General features: G+C 47.6%; 10 non-coding genes across 10 annotated transcripts; 7 read left to right on the top strand and 3 right to left on the bottom strand.

The window, feature by feature from the left end:
- The first annotated feature begins 402 nt into the window (after nt 1–402).
- On the top strand, nt 403–475 carry trnaf-gaa (transfer RNA phenylalanine (anticodon GAA)). Its single transcript has one exon. It is a non-coding gene; the product is annotated as a tRNA-Phe (tRNA).
- A 4,073-nt stretch (nt 476–4,548) lies between these two features.
- Nucleotides 4,549–4,621, top strand: trnav-cac (transfer RNA valine (anticodon CAC)). Its single transcript has one exon. It is a non-coding gene; the product is annotated as a tRNA-Val (tRNA).
- Nucleotides 4,622–5,242: 621 nt separating this feature from the next.
- On the bottom strand, nt 5,243–5,314 carry trnad-guc (transfer RNA aspartic acid (anticodon GUC)). Its single transcript has one exon. It is a non-coding gene; the product is annotated as a tRNA-Asp (tRNA).
- A 1,024-nt stretch (nt 5,315–6,338) lies between these two features.
- On the top strand, nt 6,339–6,411 carry trnaf-gaa (transfer RNA phenylalanine (anticodon GAA)). Its single transcript has one exon. It is a non-coding gene; the product is annotated as a tRNA-Phe (tRNA).
- A 109-nt stretch (nt 6,412–6,520) lies between these two features.
- Nucleotides 6,521–6,593, top strand: trnav-aac (transfer RNA valine (anticodon AAC)). Its single transcript has one exon. It is a non-coding gene; the product is annotated as a tRNA-Val (tRNA).
- A 3,888-nt stretch (nt 6,594–10,481) lies between these two features.
- trnav-cac (transfer RNA valine (anticodon CAC)) lies at nt 10,482–10,554 on the top strand. The gene has a single exon. It is a non-coding gene; the product is annotated as a tRNA-Val (tRNA).
- A 621-nt stretch (nt 10,555–11,175) lies between these two features.
- Nucleotides 11,176–11,247, bottom strand: trnad-guc (transfer RNA aspartic acid (anticodon GUC)). Its single transcript has one exon. It is a non-coding gene; the product is annotated as a tRNA-Asp (tRNA).
- A 1,024-nt stretch (nt 11,248–12,271) lies between these two features.
- On the top strand, nt 12,272–12,343 carry trnaf-gaa (transfer RNA phenylalanine (anticodon GAA)). The gene has a single exon. It is a non-coding gene; the product is annotated as a tRNA-Phe (tRNA).
- Nucleotides 12,344–12,452: 109 nt separating this feature from the next.
- Nucleotides 12,453–12,525, top strand: trnav-aac (transfer RNA valine (anticodon AAC)). Its single transcript has one exon. It is a non-coding gene; the product is annotated as a tRNA-Val (tRNA).
- Nucleotides 12,526–19,545: 7,020 nt separating this feature from the next.
- Nucleotides 19,546–19,603, bottom strand: LOC138243749 (U7 small nuclear RNA). The gene has a single exon (XR_011192367.1). It is a non-coding gene; the product is annotated as a U7 small nuclear RNA (small nuclear RNA).
- Nucleotides 19,604–20,079: the final 476 nt, after the last annotated feature.

Here is a 20,079-nt window from a genome sequence, read left to right on the forward strand (position 1 = left end):
GGAGGGGCGGGTGTGTCCAGTAGCTTATCGAGCGGAAGCCTGGGGCGGCGGAGAGCTGTGATCGTGCAGACCTTGAGGTGTCACCTCTTTGTCTGCTTTCCCGCCCCCCCTCCGCCCAAGCTCTGCTCCAAAGTAGCCCGGCAACCCCTCACACCTGCACGTGTCACAACCTAAGGTGCGGTCATGAGACACCCATGGGGTGTCGTTCTGTTCTTGCTAATTGTTTCCTGCCCGTCGCAGGCAGGAGTCCATGCGAGGAAGATGCGCTGGACAGAGCTCAGAGGGCGCAGCTGGGTGGCTTTCCTTCTGAGTGACGTTCCTGCAACACTCTCCCGCTACTCTTGGTGCGCTCATGCCACAACACAGGAAGGCTGGAGCAGGTGGCTGTGGGCTTTGCGCACTGCCGAAATAGCTCAGTTGGGAGAGCGTTAGACTGAAGATCTAAAGGTCCCTGGTTCGATCCCGGGTTTCGGCATTTTGTTTCATCGCGCCCTTTGTTCCTCTCTCCAGCGCCACCTGCCTAAAGTGACGCGTCCCTTTCTCAGCCCGAAACGCAAGCGAGACACCAGCAGCAGTCCCTCCACGTTTCCGTAGTGTAGCGGCTATCACGTTAGCCTAACACGCGAAAAGTCCCCGGTTCGAGACTGGGCGGAAACAGCCTCGTTTTGCACGCTCCTGTACTTCACAGAGGTCTTGAGCGACCGGTCATTTGTTCCCAATGTATTTCCGGTGCCTTCGTGCACTCTTGTACCAAACGCACGTTCCTTCTGTACGCGGAGCCGATCATTTGCAATTGGGCTGTGCCGACAGACCAGGTCGAGCTCTGTCGGCTCAAAAGCAGCGCAGGACCTGCAAGAACAACAGAAAGATTAGCATCCAGGGGGGGCCTCTTAGTGAGCCCAAGAGCTCATCAAGAATCGGCTCCAGCAACAGGGCTGGGCGCATTGTTCCATTCTCCGCCCACTCTCGGTGTAAACAAGTCCCTCCTGGTCTCTGCTTGAAATGCACTTTCATGCGTTTGCTTTGGTGTACCTGGCTTCCCCTGCATGGTCGAATGTGAAGAAGATCCTTAGTAAGTCATTGAAGAAAACCGAGAAGAGGTCGGAGTGGCCTCTGTTGTTCATCAACGATCCAGTCAGGCAGTACTCCTCTGTAAAGTGCCGTTCGTTCACATCGATTGGCTTTTTTTTTGCCTTCATTAGTGCAAGTAGTAAAAGCAGAAACCCCTTTAGCCTGTCAGCACCCGGAGTTTTCCCCTTCTGAAGCTCTCCATAGCCTCTCAGCTCTTCTACTGTCAAATCCCCCTCAAGTACTTCCCTATCTTCTTCACTCAAAACATTTTCTAGCTTTGAGGTAAAAAAATGAATTTCTTCATCCTTTACCTCTGTAGAGTTGTACAGTCTTGAGTAGAAGTGTCACGCCCTCTGCAGCCAGAGGGCGGTATTCTCTGTCCTGTCCCTAGTTTCTGGTCTGCTGTCCTTCCTGTCCCTCTCTTTCCCTTGGGCTAAATATTTCAGGGTCTTGCACTCTGTCCTCGCTCAGCACTGACGTTCGGATGTCCTGAGACCCGCCTAGCACCAGGGCGCACAGGTTTCTATACGGCATTCCTGAACTCTTTGCACTAATGAGCCTGGGCCTTTTTCCCGTCTCGCCGCTACGCATATGGGTCTTTTTCCGCCCTCCTGCTCCCCACGGTTAGTCCCCTTGGACGTCCGTGACAAGAAGGCCTCGATGCAGGAGAGGATAGCACTCAGCTCTGTACTCTCTCTTCCCTCCTCATCAACTACACTTTCCATGACAGACTTGGAGCCTACCACTTTCCTGAAAAAGAAGCAAGTACACTTCTCATTTTCTTCCAAGAACTGCACTCAGCTTCTTAACAGCACTCCTCGACTACTTTCTTCCGCTATGCTCCGGACATCCTTTTTTAAAAGGGTGATATCCTCGAGCACATCCAAGCCACTGTCTCGTGTAGAGACGCTGCAGCTGCCTCTGTTTCCTGGCTAGCACTCCTCTCCGTCTGGCAGCAGCCTTCCTTCCCTCAGCCATGAAAAAGGCCCTTGTCCTCACCTTCACCTCCTCCCACCACTCTCCTATTGACCCGTACAGACACTGCAAGGACAGCCACTGTGATAGTTTCTCCTTGTAGCGGGATACTACCCCCTCGTTCTCTAGCAGCTTTGTGTTGAGTTTCCAGAGGCCTGGGCCAAAGACAGTCCCGCCCTGGAGTTCCACTCTACACCCTAAAGCCTGATGATCTGAGAAGAAGACAGGCTGAAGAGCGACCCCAAAAACTTTCACTCTCTCTGAGACAAAGCAATAGTCAATTCTGGAGCTGCTATTCCTCCCTGACCATGTATATCCTGCTGTTGTGGGATATATACATCTATATGTGTCTGAGAGTTTAAAGTCTTGAACTAAGTTTTGCAGGGCCAGTGAGCTGGAATCCAATTTTATCGGAGAGCTAGACTGCCTGTCTGTGTGCTCTAAGATACAATTAAAATCCCCTCCCACTATCACGTCAGTGCTACATAACAATAGGGAAGAGAGTGCTTTGAGTAGCTCCACCCTTCCTCCCACGTCAGTAGGACAATACACAGTGATTAGCCGCAGGTTAACGGTCCCCCATTCCACATCCACACACAGCAACCTGCCATCTATGACCCTCTGAATACTTTTCAATTTGAATGCCCATCCTTTGAAAAGAATGGCCACGCCAGAGGCTCTGTTGTTATTGTCCCCTGACCAAACAGAAGGCTCTTTATCCCACCTATCTTCAAAGCTTTTATACCTCTCTTGATTTACTTCTTTTTCTTTTTCTTCTTACCAATTTCCTGCCAGCCATCCTCTGAATGAGCCTTCTCTCTGTCTGTCCTGCATTGTCCCAGCTGGGCCTGTCTCCCTGGCTCTCTGCCTTCAGCTCTGTTCGCCGATTTCCCGCCAGCCCGTCTCTCTCTCAGCCTGTCTCTTGACTTGCAGGAGGAAGAGGAGGTGGAGACAGCTCCTCCGGCAGGAGAGAGGAAGGAGGTCAGTGCTGGTCCCACCCTGCCTCCTGTCCTGTCTGTGGTGGAGTTTCGCCGTCTTGTCTGTCCCTGGGTCTCAGTGTCTCTCTCTCTTTCAGCCCTGTCTGTCAGTGTCTCTCTCGGCCTGCTGTCTGTCTGTCCCTGCCTCTCTGTCTCTCTCTCTTTCAGCCCTGTCTGTCAGTCTGTCTGTCTCTCGATCTCAGTGTCTCTCTCTCAGCCTGCTGTCTGTCTGTCCCTGCCTCTCTGTCTCTCTCTCTTTCAGCCCTGTCTGTCAGTGTCTCTCTCCTCCTCCTCTCCGTCCTCAGTGTGTCTCTCTCCTCCTCCTCTCTGTCCTATGGTGTCCAGTGGGTCAGTATTAGTGGGCTACACCCAGGCTCACTCACTGCAAGTGTGATCTCAGCAGAGTCTCTGTGCTCTTGGGACACTTGACTCACCTGTCTCTCTCTCGGCTCCAGCAACAGGGCTGGGCGCATTGTTCCATTCTCCGCCCACTCTCGGTGTAAACAAGTCCCTCCTGGTCTCTGCTTGAAATGCACTTTCCTGCGTTTGCTTTGGTGTAACTGGCTTCCCCTGCATGGGCGAATGTGAAGAAGATCCTTAGTAAGTCATTGAAGAAAACCGAGAAGAGGTCGGAGTGGCCTCTGTCGTTCATCAACGATCCAGTCAGGCAGTACTCCTCTGTAAAGCGCCGTTCGTTCACGTCGATTGGCTTTTTTTTGCCTTCATTCGTGCGAGTAGTAAAAGCAGACGCCCCTATTCTGCCGTGATACGGATTCGAACCGGAGTTGTTGCGGCCACAACGCAAAGTACTGACCACTATACGATCACAGCGAGTTACCGAGACACACGCGGCAGGGCGGAAAGGGCTGTGCTCTCTTCGTGTGACATAATTCGGAAAAGTCCTGACGTTGCATTTCAACTGAGCCCCAGTATACATCGACCCTTCGACACTCTGAGTGACAACTCTCTTGCGTGTTTTCTCATATTTATGTAGTTTGCTTGCATGATGCCGGGAACAGCATGGTTGTTCGCTGCCATATAGTCTAGCGGTTAGGGTTCCTGGTTTTCACCCAGGCGGTTCGACTCGGTTTTGCCTCCTGCTTTCCAAAAGATCAGCACCGTGTACGAAAGAGCCGCATTAAAACTACTCGAACGTGCAAAACGTGCGAGAAGAGGGGGCGCTTGTTTCCAACCGAAACTTCTCGCGTGTGAGACGAGCTGATCATCGCTTTGGGAGGGTTACTCTGGTAGACAGGGCTGACCTTCGGCAATAGGATTTATAGTCTCCAAGATGATATTTGCACTTTCTGGAGAGGCGATTTTCTCCACTTCAGTAGCCCGATTTCGTCGATTGCGTGGAGAGGGCTGTAGAATGTGGCGCCGCCTTTCCTGCTCCGTCCATGACAGGCGTGCTGGTCTCTGGAGAGAGAGCACGGTCCATCAGCGCACTCCAATAAAGGCACTGGAAGCAGCTAAATCGCATTGGCGAAGCTCAGTGCTGGGCCGCTGGGCACGTCTTACCACCGTTTCCGTAGTGTAGTGGTTATCACGTTCGCCTCACATGCGAAAGGTCCCCGGTTCGAAACCGGGCGGAAACAGACATCTTTTGTCGCCAGGCACAAAAGGGGATTGGGGATTCGCCTAGCGCTGTGATCGAACAGACCCACTGGACCCACCTCTTAGTGTGGCGGGATCTGCACAGTGCATGTCACAGCGCATCCTGCTTTCACTTCAAGGCGCGTCCTGATGCACCCCAGTCTCCCGCGTGACAGGTGGGGACAGGTGACAGGTCCTATACTAACGAGGAAGACATCGCTCTCTCCGACCCCCGGCATCGTGTCCCGACCCACCGTGCTGGAAGCCGACGCGTGCTGTGATTCCTTTACGGAGCAGAAATGACAACCGAGGAGCCGAGAGATCATTTCAGCATTTCGCGTCTGAACGGAAAACACAAACGACCAACTCGGAATGACTTGCCTTTGACGCTTCTCAAAGCGTTCTTTGTGCATCGAACAGACCCACTCACCTCTTAGTGTGGCGGGATCTGCACAGTGCATGTCGCAGCGCTTCCTGCTTTCACTTCAATGTGCTTCCTGATGTCGAGTCGACTGCCGTGCGGAGGCTCTGAAAGCGAGAGCAATGAAAAGGTGCACGACGCTGTGAAAGAAAACAGAGAAGTGAAAGGCAGTCATTTCTCTAAGGAGGTGAAAGAAAAGCTACTCCCCGTCGGGGAATCGAACCCCGGTCTCCCGCGTGACAGGCGGGGATACTTGCCACTATACTAACGAGGAAGACATCGCTCTCTCCAACCCCCGGCATCGTGTCCCGACCCAGCATGCTGGAAGCCGACGCGTGCTGTGATCCCTTTACGGAGCAGAAATGACAACCGAGGAGCCGAGAGATCATGTCAGCATTTCGCGTCTGAACGGAAAACACAAACGACCAACTCGGAATGACTTGCCTTTGACGCTTTTCAAAGTGTTCTTTGTGCACGACGACTGCGCCGCCTAGCAGATACAAAGGGGTTGTACAACTTTGAACTAGCAAATGGAAGAGGGCTAAGCCCCCTCTCTTTTAGCCCAGGTTCGATCTGTCTCCCAGAATCACCAGGGCGCACACACACACACACCCGTGCCGTTGAAGTGCTCTGCTTCATTTCTAAGGGCAACTCAACATTCACTCCTACCCCGAGTGCAGAAAAGACAGCATCCACAGCAACAACAGCTCAGGTCTCTGCACAGGAGCTAAGCTGCCCTCATCTCCTCTGCTCTGCGGCTCCTGCGGAGTGGAGTCCTGCCTGGAGCCGTGTTTGCAGGCGGCGGCTCCCCGCGCCCTGTCTGTGCGTCGTGTCCAAGAGCTCCTGGGAGGAAGAGAGAGCCCTCCCACTCGGGGGCTTTTTCACGGTCTGTGTGAGGAGGGGCGGGTGTGTCCAGTAGCTTATCGAGCGGAAGCCTGGGGCGGCGGAGAGCTGTGATCGTGCAGACCTTGAGGTGTCACCTCTTTGTCTGCTTACCCGCCCCCTCTCCGCCCAAGCTCTGCTCCAAAGTAGCCCGGCAACCCCTCACACCTGCACGTGTCACAACCTAAGGTGCGGTCATGAGACACCCATGGGGTGTCGTTCTGTTCTTGCTAATTGTTTCCTGCCCGTCGCAGGCAGGAGTCCATGCGAGGAAGATGCGCTGGACAGAGCTCAGAGGGCGCATCTGGGTGGCTTTCCTTCTGAGTGACGGTCCTGCAACACTCTCCCGCTACTCTTGGTGCGCTCATGCCACAACACAGGAAGGCTGGAGCAGGTGGCTGTGGGCTTTGCGCACTGCTGAAATAGCTCAGTTGGGAGAGCGTTAGACTGAAGATCTAAAGGTCCCTGGTTCGATCCCGGGTTTCGGCATTTTGTTTCATCGCGCCCTTTGTTCCTCTCTCCAGCGCCACCTGCCTAAAGTGACGCGTCCCTTTCTCAGCCCGAAACGCAAGCGAGACACCAGCAGCAGTCCCTCCAGGTTTCCGTAGTGTAGCGGCTATCACGTTAGCCTAACACGCGAAAGGTCCCCGGTTCGAGACCGGGCGGAAACAGCCTCGTTTTGCACGCTCCTGTACTTCACAGAGGTCTTGAGCGACCGGTCATTTGTTCCCAATGTATTTCCGGTGCCTTCGTGCACTCTTGTCCCAAACGCACGTTCCTTCTGTACGCGGAGCCGATCATTTGCAATTGGGCTGTGCCGACAGACCAGGTCGAGCTCTGTCGGCTCAAAAGCAGCGCAGGACCTGCAAGAACAACAGAAAGATTAGCATCCAGGGGGGGCCTCTTAGTGAGCCCAAGAGCTCATCAAGAATCGGCTCCAGCAACAGGGCTGGGCGCATTGTTCCATTCTCCGCCCACTCTCGGTGTAAACAAGTCCCTCCTGGTCTCTGCTTGAAATGCACTTTCATGCGTTTGCTTTGGTGTACCTGGCTTCCCCTGCATGGTCGAATGTGAAGAAGATCCTTAGTAAGTCATTGAAGAAAACCGAGAAGAGGTCGGAGTGGCCTCTGTTGTTCATCAACGATCCAGTCAGGCAGTACTCCTCTGTAAAGTGCCGTTCGTTCACATCGATTGGCTTTTTTTTTGCCTTCATTAGTGCAAGTAGTAAAAGCAGAAACCCCTTTAGCCTGTCAGCACCCGGAGTTTTCCCCTTCTGAAGCTCTCCATAGCCTCTCAGCTCTTCTACTGTCAAATCCCCCTCAAGTACTTCCCTATCTTCTTCACTCAAAACATTTTCTAGCTTTGAGGTAAAAAAATGAATTTCTTCATCCTTTACCTCTGTAGAGTTGTACAGTCTTGAGTAGAAGTGTCACGCCCTCTGCAGCCAGAGGGCGGTATTCTCTGTCCTGTCCCTAGTTTCTGGTCTGCTGTCCTTCCTGTCCCTCTCTTTCCCTTGGGCTAAATATTTCAGGGTCTTGCACTCTGTCCTCGCTCAGCACTGACGTTCGGATGTCCTGAGACCCGCCTAGCACCAGGGCGCACAGGTTTCTATACGGCATTCCTGAACTCTTTGCACTAATGAGCCTGGGCCTTTTTCCCGTCTCGCCGCTACGCATATGGGTCTTTTTCCGCCCTCCTGCTCCCCACGGTTAGTCCCCTTGGACGTCCGTGACAAGAAGGCCTCGATGCAGGAGAGGATAGCACTCAGCTCTGTACTCTCTCTTCCCTCCTCATCAACTACACTTTCCATGACAGACTTGGAGCCTACCACTTTCCTGAAAAAGAAGCAAGTACACTTCTCATTTTCTTCCAAGAACTGCACTCAGCTTCTTAACAGCACTCCTCGACTACTTTCTTCCGCTATGCTCCGGACATCCTTTTTTAAAAGGGTGATATCCTCGAGCACATCCAAGCCACTGTCTCGTGTAGAGACGCTGCAGCTGCCTCTGTTTCCTGGCTAGCACTCCTCTCCGTCTGGCAGCAGCCTTCCTTCCCTCAGCCATGAAAAAGGCCCTTGTCCTCACCTTCACCTCCTCCCACCACTCTCCTATTGACCCGTACAGACACTGCAAGGACAGCCACTGTGATAGTTTCTCCTTGTAGCGGGATACTACCCCCTCGTTCTCTAGCAGCTTTGTGTTGAGTTTCCAGAGGCCTGGGCCAAAGACAGTCCCGCCCTGGAGTTCCACTCTACACCCTAAAGCCTGATGATCTGAGAAGAAGACAGGCTGAAGAGCGACCCCAAAAACTTTCACTCTCTCTGAGACAAAGCAATAGTCAATTCTGGAGCTGCTATTCCTCCCTGACCATGTATATCCTGCTGTTGTGGGATATATACATCTATATGTGTCTGAGAGTTTAAAGTCTTGAACTAAGTTTTGCAGGGCCAGTGAGCTGGAATCCAATTTTATCGGAGAGCTAGACTGCCTGTCTGTGTGCTCTAAGATACAATTAAAATCCCCTCCCACTATCACGTCAGTGCTACATAACAATAGGGAAGAGAGTGCTTTGAGTAGCTCCACCCTTCCTCCCACGTCAGTAGGACAATACACAGTGATTAGCCGCAGGTTAACGGTCCCCCATTCCACATCCACACACAGCAACCTGCCATCTATGACCCTCTGAATACTTTTCAATTTGAATGCCCATCCTTTGAAAAGAATGGCCACGCCAGAGGCTCTGTTGTTATTGTCCCCTGACCAAACAGAAGGCTCTTTATCCCACCTATCTTCAAAGCTTTTATACCTCTCTTGATTTACTTCTTTTTCTTTTTCTTCTTACCAATTTCCTGCCAGCCATCCTCTGAATGAGCCTTCTCTCTGTCTGTCCTGCGTTGTCCCAGCTGGGCCTGTCTCCCTGGCTCTCTGCCTTCAGCTCTGTTCGCCGATTTCCCGCCAGCCCGTCTCTCTCTCAGCCTGTCTCTTGACTTGCAGGAGGAAGAGGAGGTGGAGACAGCTCCTCCGGCAGGAGAGAGGAAGGAGGTCAGTGCTGGTCCCACCCTGCCTCCTGTCCTGTCTGTGGTGGAGTTTCGCCGTCTTGTCTGTCCCTGGGTCTCAGTGTCTCTCTCTCTTTCAGCCCTGTCTGTCAGTGTCTCTCTCGGCCTGCTGTCTGTCTGTCCCTGCCTCTCTGTCTCTCTCTCTTTCAGCCCTGTCTGTCAGTCTGTCTGTCTCTCGATCTCAGTGTCTCTCTCTCAGCCTGCTGTCTGTCTGTCCCTGCCTCTCTGTCTCTCTCTTTCAGCCCTGTCTGTCAGTGTCTCTCTCCTCCTCCTCTCCGTCCTCAGTGTGTCTCTCTCCTCCTCCTCTCTGTCCTATGGTGTCCAGTGGGTCAGTATTAGTGGGCTACACCCAGGCTCACTCACTGCGAGTGTGATCTCAGCAGAGTCTCTGTGCTCTTGGGACACTTGACTCACCTGTCTCTCTCTCGGCTCCAGCAACAGGGCTGGGCGCATTGTTCCATTCTCCGCCCACTCTCGGTGTAAACAAGTCCCTCCTGGTCTCTGCTTGAAATGCACTTTCCTGCGTTTGCTTTGGTGTAACTGGCTTCCCCTGCATGGGCGAATGTGAAGAAGATCCTTAGTAAGTCATTGAAGAAAACCGAGAAGAGGTCGGAGTGGCCTCTGTCGTTCATCAACGATCCAGTCAGGCAGTACTCCTCTGTAAAGCGCCGTTCGTTCACGTCGATTGGCTTTTTTTTGCCTTCATTCGTGCGAGTAGTAAAAGCAGACGCCCCTATTCTGCCGTGACCCGGATTCGAACCGGGGTTGTTGCGGCCACAACGCAAAGTACTGACTACTATACGATCACAGCGAGTTACCGAGACACACGCGGCAGGGCGGAAAGGGCTGTGCTCTCTTCGTGTGACATAATTCGGAAAAGTCCTGACGTTGCATTTCAACTGAGCCCCAGTATACATCGACCCTTCGACACTCTGAGTGACAACTCTCTTGCGTGTTTTCTCATATTTATGTAGTTTGCTTGCATGATGCCGGGAACAGCATGGTTGTTCGCTGCCATATAGTCTAGCGGTTAGGGTTCCTGGTTTTCACCCAGGCGGTTCGACTCGGTTTTGCCTCCTGCTTTCCAAAAGATCAGCACCGTGTACGAAAGAGCCGCATTAAAACTACTCGAACGTGCAAAACGTGCGAGAAGAGGGGGCGCTTGTTTCCAACCGAAACTTCTCGCGTGTGAGACGAGCTGACATCGCTGTGGGAGGGTTACTCTGGTAGACAGGGCTGACCTTCGGCAATAGGATTTATAGTCTCCAAGATGATATTTGCACTTTCTGGAGAGGCGATTTTCTCCACTTCAGTAGCCCGATTTCGTCGATTGCGTGGAGAGGGCTGTAGAATGTGGCGCCGCCTTTCCTGCTCCGTCCATGACAGGCGTGCTGGTCTCTGGAGAGAGAGCACGGTCCATCAGCGCACTCCAATAAAGGCACTGGAAGCAGCTAAATCGCATTGGCGAAGCTCAGCGCTGGGCCGCTGGGCACGTCTTACCACCGTTTCCGTAGTGTAGTGGTTATCACGTTCGCCTCACACGCGAAAGGTCCCCGGTTCGAAACCGGGCGGAAACAGACATCTTTTGTCGCCAGGCACAAAAGGGGATTGGGGATTCGCCTAGCGCTGTGATCGAACAGACCCACTGGACCCACCTCTTAGTGTGGCGGGATCTGCACAGTGCATGTCACAGCGCATCCTGCTTTCACTTCAAGGCGCGTCCTGATGCACCCCAGTCTCCCGCGTGACAGGTGGGGACAGGTGACAGGTCCTATACTAACGAGGAAGACATCGCTCTCTCCGACCCCCGGCATCGTGTCCCGACCCACCGTGCTGGAAGCCGACGCGTGCTGTGATTCCTTTACGGAGCAGAAATGACAACCGAGGAGCCGAGAGATCATTTCAGCATTTCGCGTCTGAACGGAAAACACAAACGACCAACTCGGAATGACTTGCCTTTGACGCTTCTCAAAGCGTTCTTTGTGCATCGAACAGACCCACTCACCTCTTAGTGTGGCGGGATCTGCACAGTGCATGTCGCAGCGCTTCCTGCTTTCACTTCAATGTGCTTCCTGATGTCGAGTCGACTGCCGTGCGGAGGCTCTGAAAGCGAGAGCAATGAAAAGGTGCACGACGCTGTGAAAGAAAACAGAGAAGTGAAAGGCAGTCATTTCTCTAAGGAGGTGAAAGAAAAGCTACTCCCCGTCGGGGAATCGAACCCCGGTCTCCCGCGTGACAGGCGGGGATACTTGCCACTATACTAACGAGGAAGACATCGCTCTCTCCAACCCCCGGCATCGTGTCCCGACCCAGCATGCTGGAAGCCGACGCGTGCTGTGATCCCTTTACGGAGCAGAAATGACAACCGAGGAGCCGAGAGATCATGTCAGCATTTCGCGTCTGAACGGAAAACACAAACGACCAACTCGGAATGACTTGCCTTTGACGCTTTTCAAAGTGTTCTTTGTGCACGACGACTGCGCCGCCTAGCAGATACAAAGGGGTTGTACAACTTTGAACTAGCAAATGGAAGAGGGCTAAGCCCCCTCTCTTTTAGCCCAGGTTCGATCTGTCTCCCAGAATCACCAGGGCGCACACACACACACACCCGTGCCGTTGAAGTGCTCTGCTTCATTTCTAAGGGCAACTCAACATTCACTCCTACCCCGAGTGCAGAAAAGACAGCATCCACAGCAACAACAGCTCAGGTCTCTGCACAGGAGCTAAGCTGCCCTCATCTCCTCTGCTCTGCGGCTCCTGCGGAGTGGAGTCCTGCCTGGAGCCGTGTTTGCAGGCGGCGGCTCCCCGCGCCCTGTCTGTGCGTCGTGTCCAAGAGCTCCTGGGAGGAAGAGAGAGCCCTCCCACTCGGGGGCTTTTCCACGGTCTGTGTGAGGAGGGGCGGGTGTGTCCAGTAGCTTATCGAGCGGAAGCCTGGGGCGGCGGAGAGCTGTGATCGTGCAGACCTTGAGGTGTCACCTCTTTGTCTGCTTTCCCGCCCCCCCTCCGCCCAAGCTCTGCTCAAAAGTAGCCCGGCAACCCCTCACACCTGCACGTGTCACAACCTAAGGTGCGGTCATGAGACACCCATGGGGTGTCGTTCTGTTCTTGCTAATTGTTTCCTGCCCGTCGCAGGCAGGAGTCCATGCGAGGAAGATGCGCTGGACAGAGCTCAGAGGGCGCATCTGGGTGGCTTTCCTTCTGAGTGACGGTCCTGCAACACTCTCCCGCTACTCTTGGTGCGCTCATGCCACAACACAGGAAGGCTGGAGCAGGTGGCTGTGGGCTTTGCACACCGCCGAAATAGCTCAGTTGGGAGAGCGTTAGACTGAAGATCTAAAGGTCCCTGGTTGATCCCGGGTTTCGGCATTTTGTTTCATCGCGCCCTTTATTCCTCTCTCCAGCGCCCCCTTCCTAAAGTGACGCGTCCCTTTCTCAGCCCGAAACGCAAGCGAGACACCAGCAGCGGTCCCTGCAGGTTTCCGTAGTGTAGCGGCTATCACGTTCGCCTAACACGCGAAAGGTCCCCGGTTTGAGACCGGGTGGAAACAGCCTCGTTTTGCATGCTCCTGTACTTCACAGAGGTCTTGAGCGACCGGTCATTTGTTCCCAATGTATTTCCGGTGCCTTTGTGCACTCTTGTACCAAACGCACGTTCCTTCTGTACGCGGAGCCGATCATTTGCAATTGGGCTGTGCCGACAGACCAGGACGAGCTCTGTCGGCTCAAAAGCAGCGCAGGACCTGCAAGAACAACAGAAAGATTAGCATCCAGCGGGGGCCTCTTAGTGAGCCCAAGAGCTCATCAAGAATCGGCTCCAGCAACAGAGCTGGGCGCATTGTTCCATTCTCCGCCCACTCTCGGTGTAAACAAGTCCCTCCTGGTCTCTGCTTGAAATGCACTTTCCTGCGTTTGCTTTGGTGTAACTGGCTTCCCCTGCATGGGCGAATGTGAAGAAGATCCTTAGTAAGTCATTGAAGAAAACCGAGAAGAGGTCGGAGTGGCCTCTGTCGTTCATGAACGATCAGTCAGGCAGTACTCCTCTGTAAAGCGCCGTTCGTTCACATCGATTGGCTTTTTTTTGCCTTCATTCGTGCGAGTAGAAAAGCAGACGCCCCTAATCTGCCGTGATCTTTAGCCCCTTTTTTTATTCGTGATCCTAATTTTCTTTAGTTATGATCAATATTGAACTTTTTCTAAATAAAACGACAAAAATCAAACATGCAGGCAGACATTTTAAAAAGTATAAGGAGTTGACAGGGTGCCCCTTTGGAATAGTTGTCAGAAAATGTGAGAAAAGGAAACTTACATTACAAGCTCTCACACACAGCATTAGAGATTGGAATCTGATTGTAAAAAAAAAACCACCCGTCTCCCCAGCATTTAACGGTGCTGTTGTTTTTATTTTACATATTGTTAGCATTTTAATTAATTGTTAAAAGATTGATACACAAATCGCTAAATAAGAAAACGTAAAAACCCTAGCTGTAAGCAACTGGCCATTCATATTCCTGAATTTTAAATCCCTGTGTTTTTCTGTATCCGAATGCCTGGTGCAGCTATTTTGAAAGCAGAGTCTATGATTTACTGTATTGCAAAAGCGTATTGTTGCCACCAAGGAAAAAAAATCCTCAGTTATCGTAAATAAGAAATACCAAATTATCTCCTAATTACGAGATAGTAACTGTATCATATGTGTGTATGAACAACCTATTACATTTGCAATGGTAGTACCTACAGGCTATCGACAGGTTTGCTGGTACTGTGGGTTTAGTGTTCCTGACAATGTGCACGCTGAGAAATGCGCACGGACTGACTTTCTTATCGCAATGAAAATGTTACTGCTTGTACCTCATGTAAACACAGTTTTAACCATTAGCACACTCATATATATCCTGAATCAAGAACGAATGTGACCTGGAATCCATTGTACCGCTTCAAACTGAAAGTCAGATATTTAGTCTCAAAACTACGTAACTCAGGATTTTTTTTTTCCCTTGATGGCAGCATTGGCTTCTGTTATTTAGATTCAACCACTGAAGAGGTTGGTTTTGTGTTTTTAGCTATTGAACATAACTGGTAAGTTTAAGTCAATTCTTGTTACTCTTTCCGCTCGAAAGAGCTGTATTAATTCCGGTGCACCTGTCTCCACAGGAAAGTTATTGCTGCCCTCAAACCAATGTACTGCAGCTTGTGGCCACATGTTCCTGCTGTCAGCCTGTGTTACCATGTTAGACATATTACTGCTCCAGTACAGTAGTAAAAGAGGAAACGAATGCAAACACACACACGTCTCAGGCCTTAACCATGACAAGGATGGGATTTGAACCTAGACGAGCAGAGCACAATGGATTAGCAATCCAAAAAGTGACTCTTGTTTAATTTTCTTTTCGCTTGCTCGATTTGTAGTACGCTCCTCAATCCTTACAACCGATAAACAAAACGGCTTCATGTGCCACATCGTTCTGCTGCAGGTACGGTTTGTACCGTGTATTAGGCGAACCCGAATAAAATATTTCAAATATGTGAAGAATTTCATGAAACCTGAAAAAAGAAGATCACAGCCAATGTCAGCAATTCGGAGCCTGTAGCAGCTTCAACAGAACAAAACGATCTGAAGCCGCAATACTTTCATAGAGTGTATTGTGAGACTCTAACCACGTTGTTGCTATTACTGCTACTTCTGCTGCCGTTGCTTTAAACTCTACTCAAAGGGCAAGTAAAGTTGTACAAGAAATAGACTACTTTGAGCCGTCCAAATTCCATTATGTGAATTTAAGCTTTTTGTTTATTAATAACAGCATTAGTAATACAATGCGTGCTCAGAAACCTTACTTTTTAGCTCATGAAGCAATAGTGTTTCGACAATTTGAGATCTTCAAAAAGTAAACGCTGAAGTTTTTATACTTCCTTGTGAGCAGATCACCTTAGATATAGAAAAGGAAAACTTACTCACCTGTTGCTTTTATTGCAATATCTGAATCGAGACCCAAGCGCTAAGAAAGCTGAATAACGCAAAAGTCATAAACCCGATTTTAATGTAGATACACATGTTCTAATGCACCCTTCATTACAAGACAGTCTATTTCTCGAAAGCGTGTTATGTAAAAAAGAGAAAAACGAAAATATATGGATGACAATATTTAAAAGCTGAAGATTTTACTTTTGAGAAAATGTCATTTTATGTATCTAGACGCTTTTTAACCACTGCTTTTAGAACTTTGCTGTGCTTCCTGAATCATTTTCAGTGTTATAAACTGGGCGTGGAAGTAGCGATCACTTTGTAGAGCAGTTGATAGACTGGAGCTGTTCAGACTACTCTTGTTATTCCTCAAATGCTTCCATCATTTTTCTTTCAGGCTAGGACGCGAGTGTGTACATGTGTTTGGTTTTCGTTTCACTGATTCTCATTGAAGATTTGTGACAAGGAAAGAATCAGTTGCCTCGGAAAGCAGAAGGTTTGGTTCTCAACGATCTTGAAGACACGCCCATGTAGAGCAGCGTGTGATGATTCGTACTATAAAAGACCAAGTGCTCAAAGTGACGTCTGCGTTTGCCGTTGAAACTTTTAATCTCGGGCGCACTTTTAGAAAGCAAAGATAGAGCAGTTGTGTTGAATCACACTATGACAGCTGTCAGCAGAGTGGTGCAGCGGAAGCGTGCTGGGCCCATAACCCAGAGGTCGATGGATCGAAACCATCCTCTGCTATGTATTTTTAGTATTTTTTTATGCACGATTGATAAGCACACCATCAGTTTAATGAAGTGCATTAAAACTGATTTTTTCTCTCGTGTGTATGCAAGCTTCACACTTACGGTACTCTTTCATCTTTACCAATAGCAGAGACCCAAATGTATCTTTGGTTGTTCTGCGATCCTTGATAGTTTCCTCAAATCCTTCAAATGAACATCCATATCAAACCAATTGTGTTTATATATATTACAATTAAGGTACATATTAAAAATATCAACGCACATTTGTATAATGCTCATTTAATAATAATTGTCAAAGATTGTCAAGTTCTCCAACAAATGAACAAATGATCAACAAATGATGATTAATCTCTTCTTGAATATAATCTCAAAAAAGAACCATTAAGGTTTACTAAGATCAAAGCTTAATCAGTGTATTTAGTTTAGCTTGCATCATAGTAATTGAGCAATAAAGTCTGTCCTAATTAAAGAGTACCCAAAGTTTGAAAGTACAACATAGAATAAGAGTACCTTTAATTGCTCTTAAAATATTTGTGTCTCCCAGGCACCTGTTTTGTCTTTGATCTTTCTGGTTTGTGCCAGCGAAGTTGAATTCCATGATCAGTTAATTTGTCTTAAGTCTGAAAATTAAATTATGACTGAGCTTAGACATTTCTCAAGCGAGTTTTCACTCAACGTTTATTTACTCAAATATTTAGTATCAAATGTACTACTGTAATCCTTAGATTTTAAAAGACAATTTAGCAGTTTTACACCTTGCAAATTCAGTGGTTAACAAGGTATCTTTAAGCTAAATTTTGTGGATATTTTAACTTGATCAAAGTAAAAATGTAATGTAAAAACATTTAAAAAATCTATAAGCAATACCTTAACAACACTGTGAACACACTTTCTTTGAAATCATTGTTGCCTACTCTCCAAAGTTGGTTTATCTGGAAATAATATTATATTAGAAATAATATTAGAAGCTATTTTTACTACTGGATCTTCACTAATCAACTAATCAGACATACCCATTACACATTTTCACATTTTAACTCCACTTTTCTGCAGTATTTGCTAAGTCCTAGAATACAAAGTGGCAATATTTCAAAGTTCAAAAGTTGTAGTAATTTCTTAGAACATGAAGCTTTTTATAAAACACTTTATTTTGGCATTAAAAAATTAGCAAGATTATACATTATAAACTAAAAATAAGAATGTATGCCTGAGATGGATCCTATTAATCAGATGTAAGCTGTCATATAATGACCTATCTGTAACCTATAATACTAGTAGTGAATATTTTCTACACCACAGAGAGAATATAATATCATACCAGTAGGTTTTGATTGTCCATCTTGTCAAGGACTCACTTGTGTGTACAGGACTCTTCCATTGTGCTCAGCCTCTTGATGTGGAATTGGGAGTTCACCAGTTCTGTACGCTTTCCCACATGCCTCAGTTCATCTCTGATCTCTATCAGGAGACCCAATACCCGAAACTCTGAAATCATTCACATTTTGTATCAGCATTTGTAAGGAATTAGGTCAGGATTTTTTTTACACTATTGTTATATTAGCATCACTGTAGTGTTGCTAATGTGCTACATGCAATTTATAATCCTAAAAATGTAAAATTCCCACATTTGTAGTTGATTTTGCGTGATCTTCACCTTCACACTATTTTATATGCCATTTATTGCTTATTAACGTACTATTTTTAATCAAAATAATATTAAGACCTGTATGTATTCAAATAGTATTATCATTATTTATACTTACGCATCAAAAGACGATTGCTGAGAAAAACATGACAGTATTTAACCTAAATGGCAAACAACAAATATCAGCAATGCATTGTGGTATATAACCAGAAAAGATGCTGTGTTAGATATGTTTTCAATTTCAATTATATATGCATTTATTAATGTTGTCAATATTATTACAGTTGCAATTTAACCATGGTGAGAATCCCTGCCTGTCATACAGGAGAGTGGGGTTTGATTCCTGACAGGGAGCTAAGGAGCTTTTTCTATGACCTGTTTACAATTTAAACTGTAGTGTGAGACACCTTTCTTCTACAGAAATCTATTTTTTAAAAAGGAGATGAATTAGTTATAACAACACAAAACATCAAAGTGAAGTTGCTTTTCAGCAACCCCTTGGCTACATGGGAATTTAGTTTTTTTGACAGCAGGGTCATTTGCAAAATTAAACAAGGAATTGATTCACTCCTGTGGAATACTGTATAAAATGGAAGACAGGTTTGATATGGAAACAACTACACACATTTTAGTTTTTTTTCCAATTGTACTCCCATCAAAGTGACATAAGAAAAGTCATTGTCAGAAGTGGGATATGAAAACAAGCCACCAGGGGAGACCGATGTAATAACTTCACCAGAAATATATTGAAAACAAATGGGCTGTCACTAAGGAAATTCATAGAGAAATACAGGTCCCACCATAAAACACCATAAGGAGTGCAAAATATGTTAAGTTATTTCTGTACTTCATCAGTGTCGGTAAAAGAGGGACTCAAGGACACAAAGACTCTAGTTTGGGATGCAGGCTGAGAAAGGGAAGTGTGACTTTGGACACAGGGCATTGCATAGAGGAACAAATGGCGCAACGAAACAAAATGCCAAAACCCCTTTTTGAACCAGGGACCTTTAGAGCATCAGTCTAGGGCTTTCTCAGCTGAGCTATTTCAACCTCTGTGTACGATCTAACCTCTGCTGTCTGCAGTAGCCTCCCAAAGTTCGAGCATGAGTGCACGAAGAGGAGTGGTAGAGTGTTACGTCATTCAGAAGGGGAGTAATCCAGCTCAGCTCTCTGAGGTTTGGTAGATACATCTTCTTCCTGAGTAATGTAGGATCAACTTCTTCAGGCTGGAGGAAGGGCTTGCATTTCGGCAGTAGTAACTGACTGAGTAGTGACTTCTAGGACCTGGTCTTATCAGGTTGCTTTGCCACGTTTGTCAGTTCTGCTGAAAAGACCAGTCTCTAGGAAATTTAGGAAGCAGAAGAATGACTATCTGAAAGGTGACATGATCTGCTGGCTGTTTGATGTGATGTGATGAATGACACAGGAAATTCGAATTCTTCCAATAAGACAAAACAAGATCCATAAAACACTGGCAGGAGTGCAAAATGTGAGAAGATAAAAAGACACCTGTTTCTGCCCAATTTCAAACAGGGGATCTTGCGCATGTGTGATGAATGTGATAATCACAATATTACAGAAATGACAGCAGCATTGAACATGGCGAGACGTAAAAGATTGTTAATTCCCTTCAAATACTCAGTGTGTTTATTCTGCTGTATTAATTTACTGTGCTCACCCGGCAGTAACAAACCTGTTATCTACACACTGCTCCCAGAGCTGGATAGGTGACTCCACATTCTACAGCTCTCTAGCAAAAGAGGAAGTCAGACTACAGAAATGGAGTAAATCTCCTCTTCAGAATGTGGAAATATATTCCTGAGAGAAGTCCTTTCTCGAAGTTCAACACTCTCTGCAAGTCACCCATTCCCACCTTGCGCAGTGTAGTGGTTATCACATTATCTTAACACACCAAAGGGTTTCAGTTTGAAAGCGGGCGAAAACAAGTGATCACTTTTTGCATATTTGTCACTGCTGAGGTTGCTTTATGGGTCTATTTTCTATACTGTGCTGATCAATTGGAAATCAAATGGCAAAAAAGACCTGTTCCCACACCTAAGGTCAAATATTAGGAATCAAAACTGTTCAAGTGTATGGAAGCACACAGCTTTATTAAGACTTCCAAGCGCAAGATCTTTTTATGCCTAAAAGACCCTATTTATGTTGTATGAGAAATATTAATATTAATACAGAATCTTTTTTCACAAAATAAATGGGCTTCCTGACTTCAGAAAGCCTTCTAGACAAATACTAAAAGAGCAAAAATTCCATTTGGTAAATGAAATGAAAACACAAACCCTACCAAACCTTGAGTACAGGCCATTCAGGGTGATAATACAAAACCATTTATAATTCAACAAATAAAACCTGTCAACTGGTAATCACAGCTACTCATAAAAAAACTGAAGTGGCAATACACAGTAGGTGACTCTTGAGTGCAAGTTAAATCCATGCAAGAAGGGGGTTTAGTGTTACATTTCCAAATCAGATATGCAAATGAGAGATCTGGCCCAGCCAATCTCAAAGCTCCCTTGGTCTGGAATGGAGCTGCTCCCCTCTTCTAGTTATTCACACGGGTGTTAGGTTAAATATTAGCACACTTCATCTAATTCAGTTGTTTCAGAAAAAAAAGTAAACAAATAAACTGGATTTATTTGTTGGAGCTTCACCAATCTGTTTTTCCACCAAATAAATTGGCTTTCTGACTTCAGAAAAACCTTCCATTTATTTTTTAAGAACTATTTTA

This window comes from Lepisosteus oculatus, chromosome 14 (assembly GCF_040954835.1).
Source record: "Lepisosteus oculatus isolate fLepOcu1 chromosome 14, fLepOcu1.hap2, whole genome shotgun sequence".
In the NCBI taxonomy this organism is placed as follows: domain Eukaryota; kingdom Metazoa; phylum Chordata; class Actinopteri; order Semionotiformes; family Lepisosteidae; genus Lepisosteus; species Lepisosteus oculatus.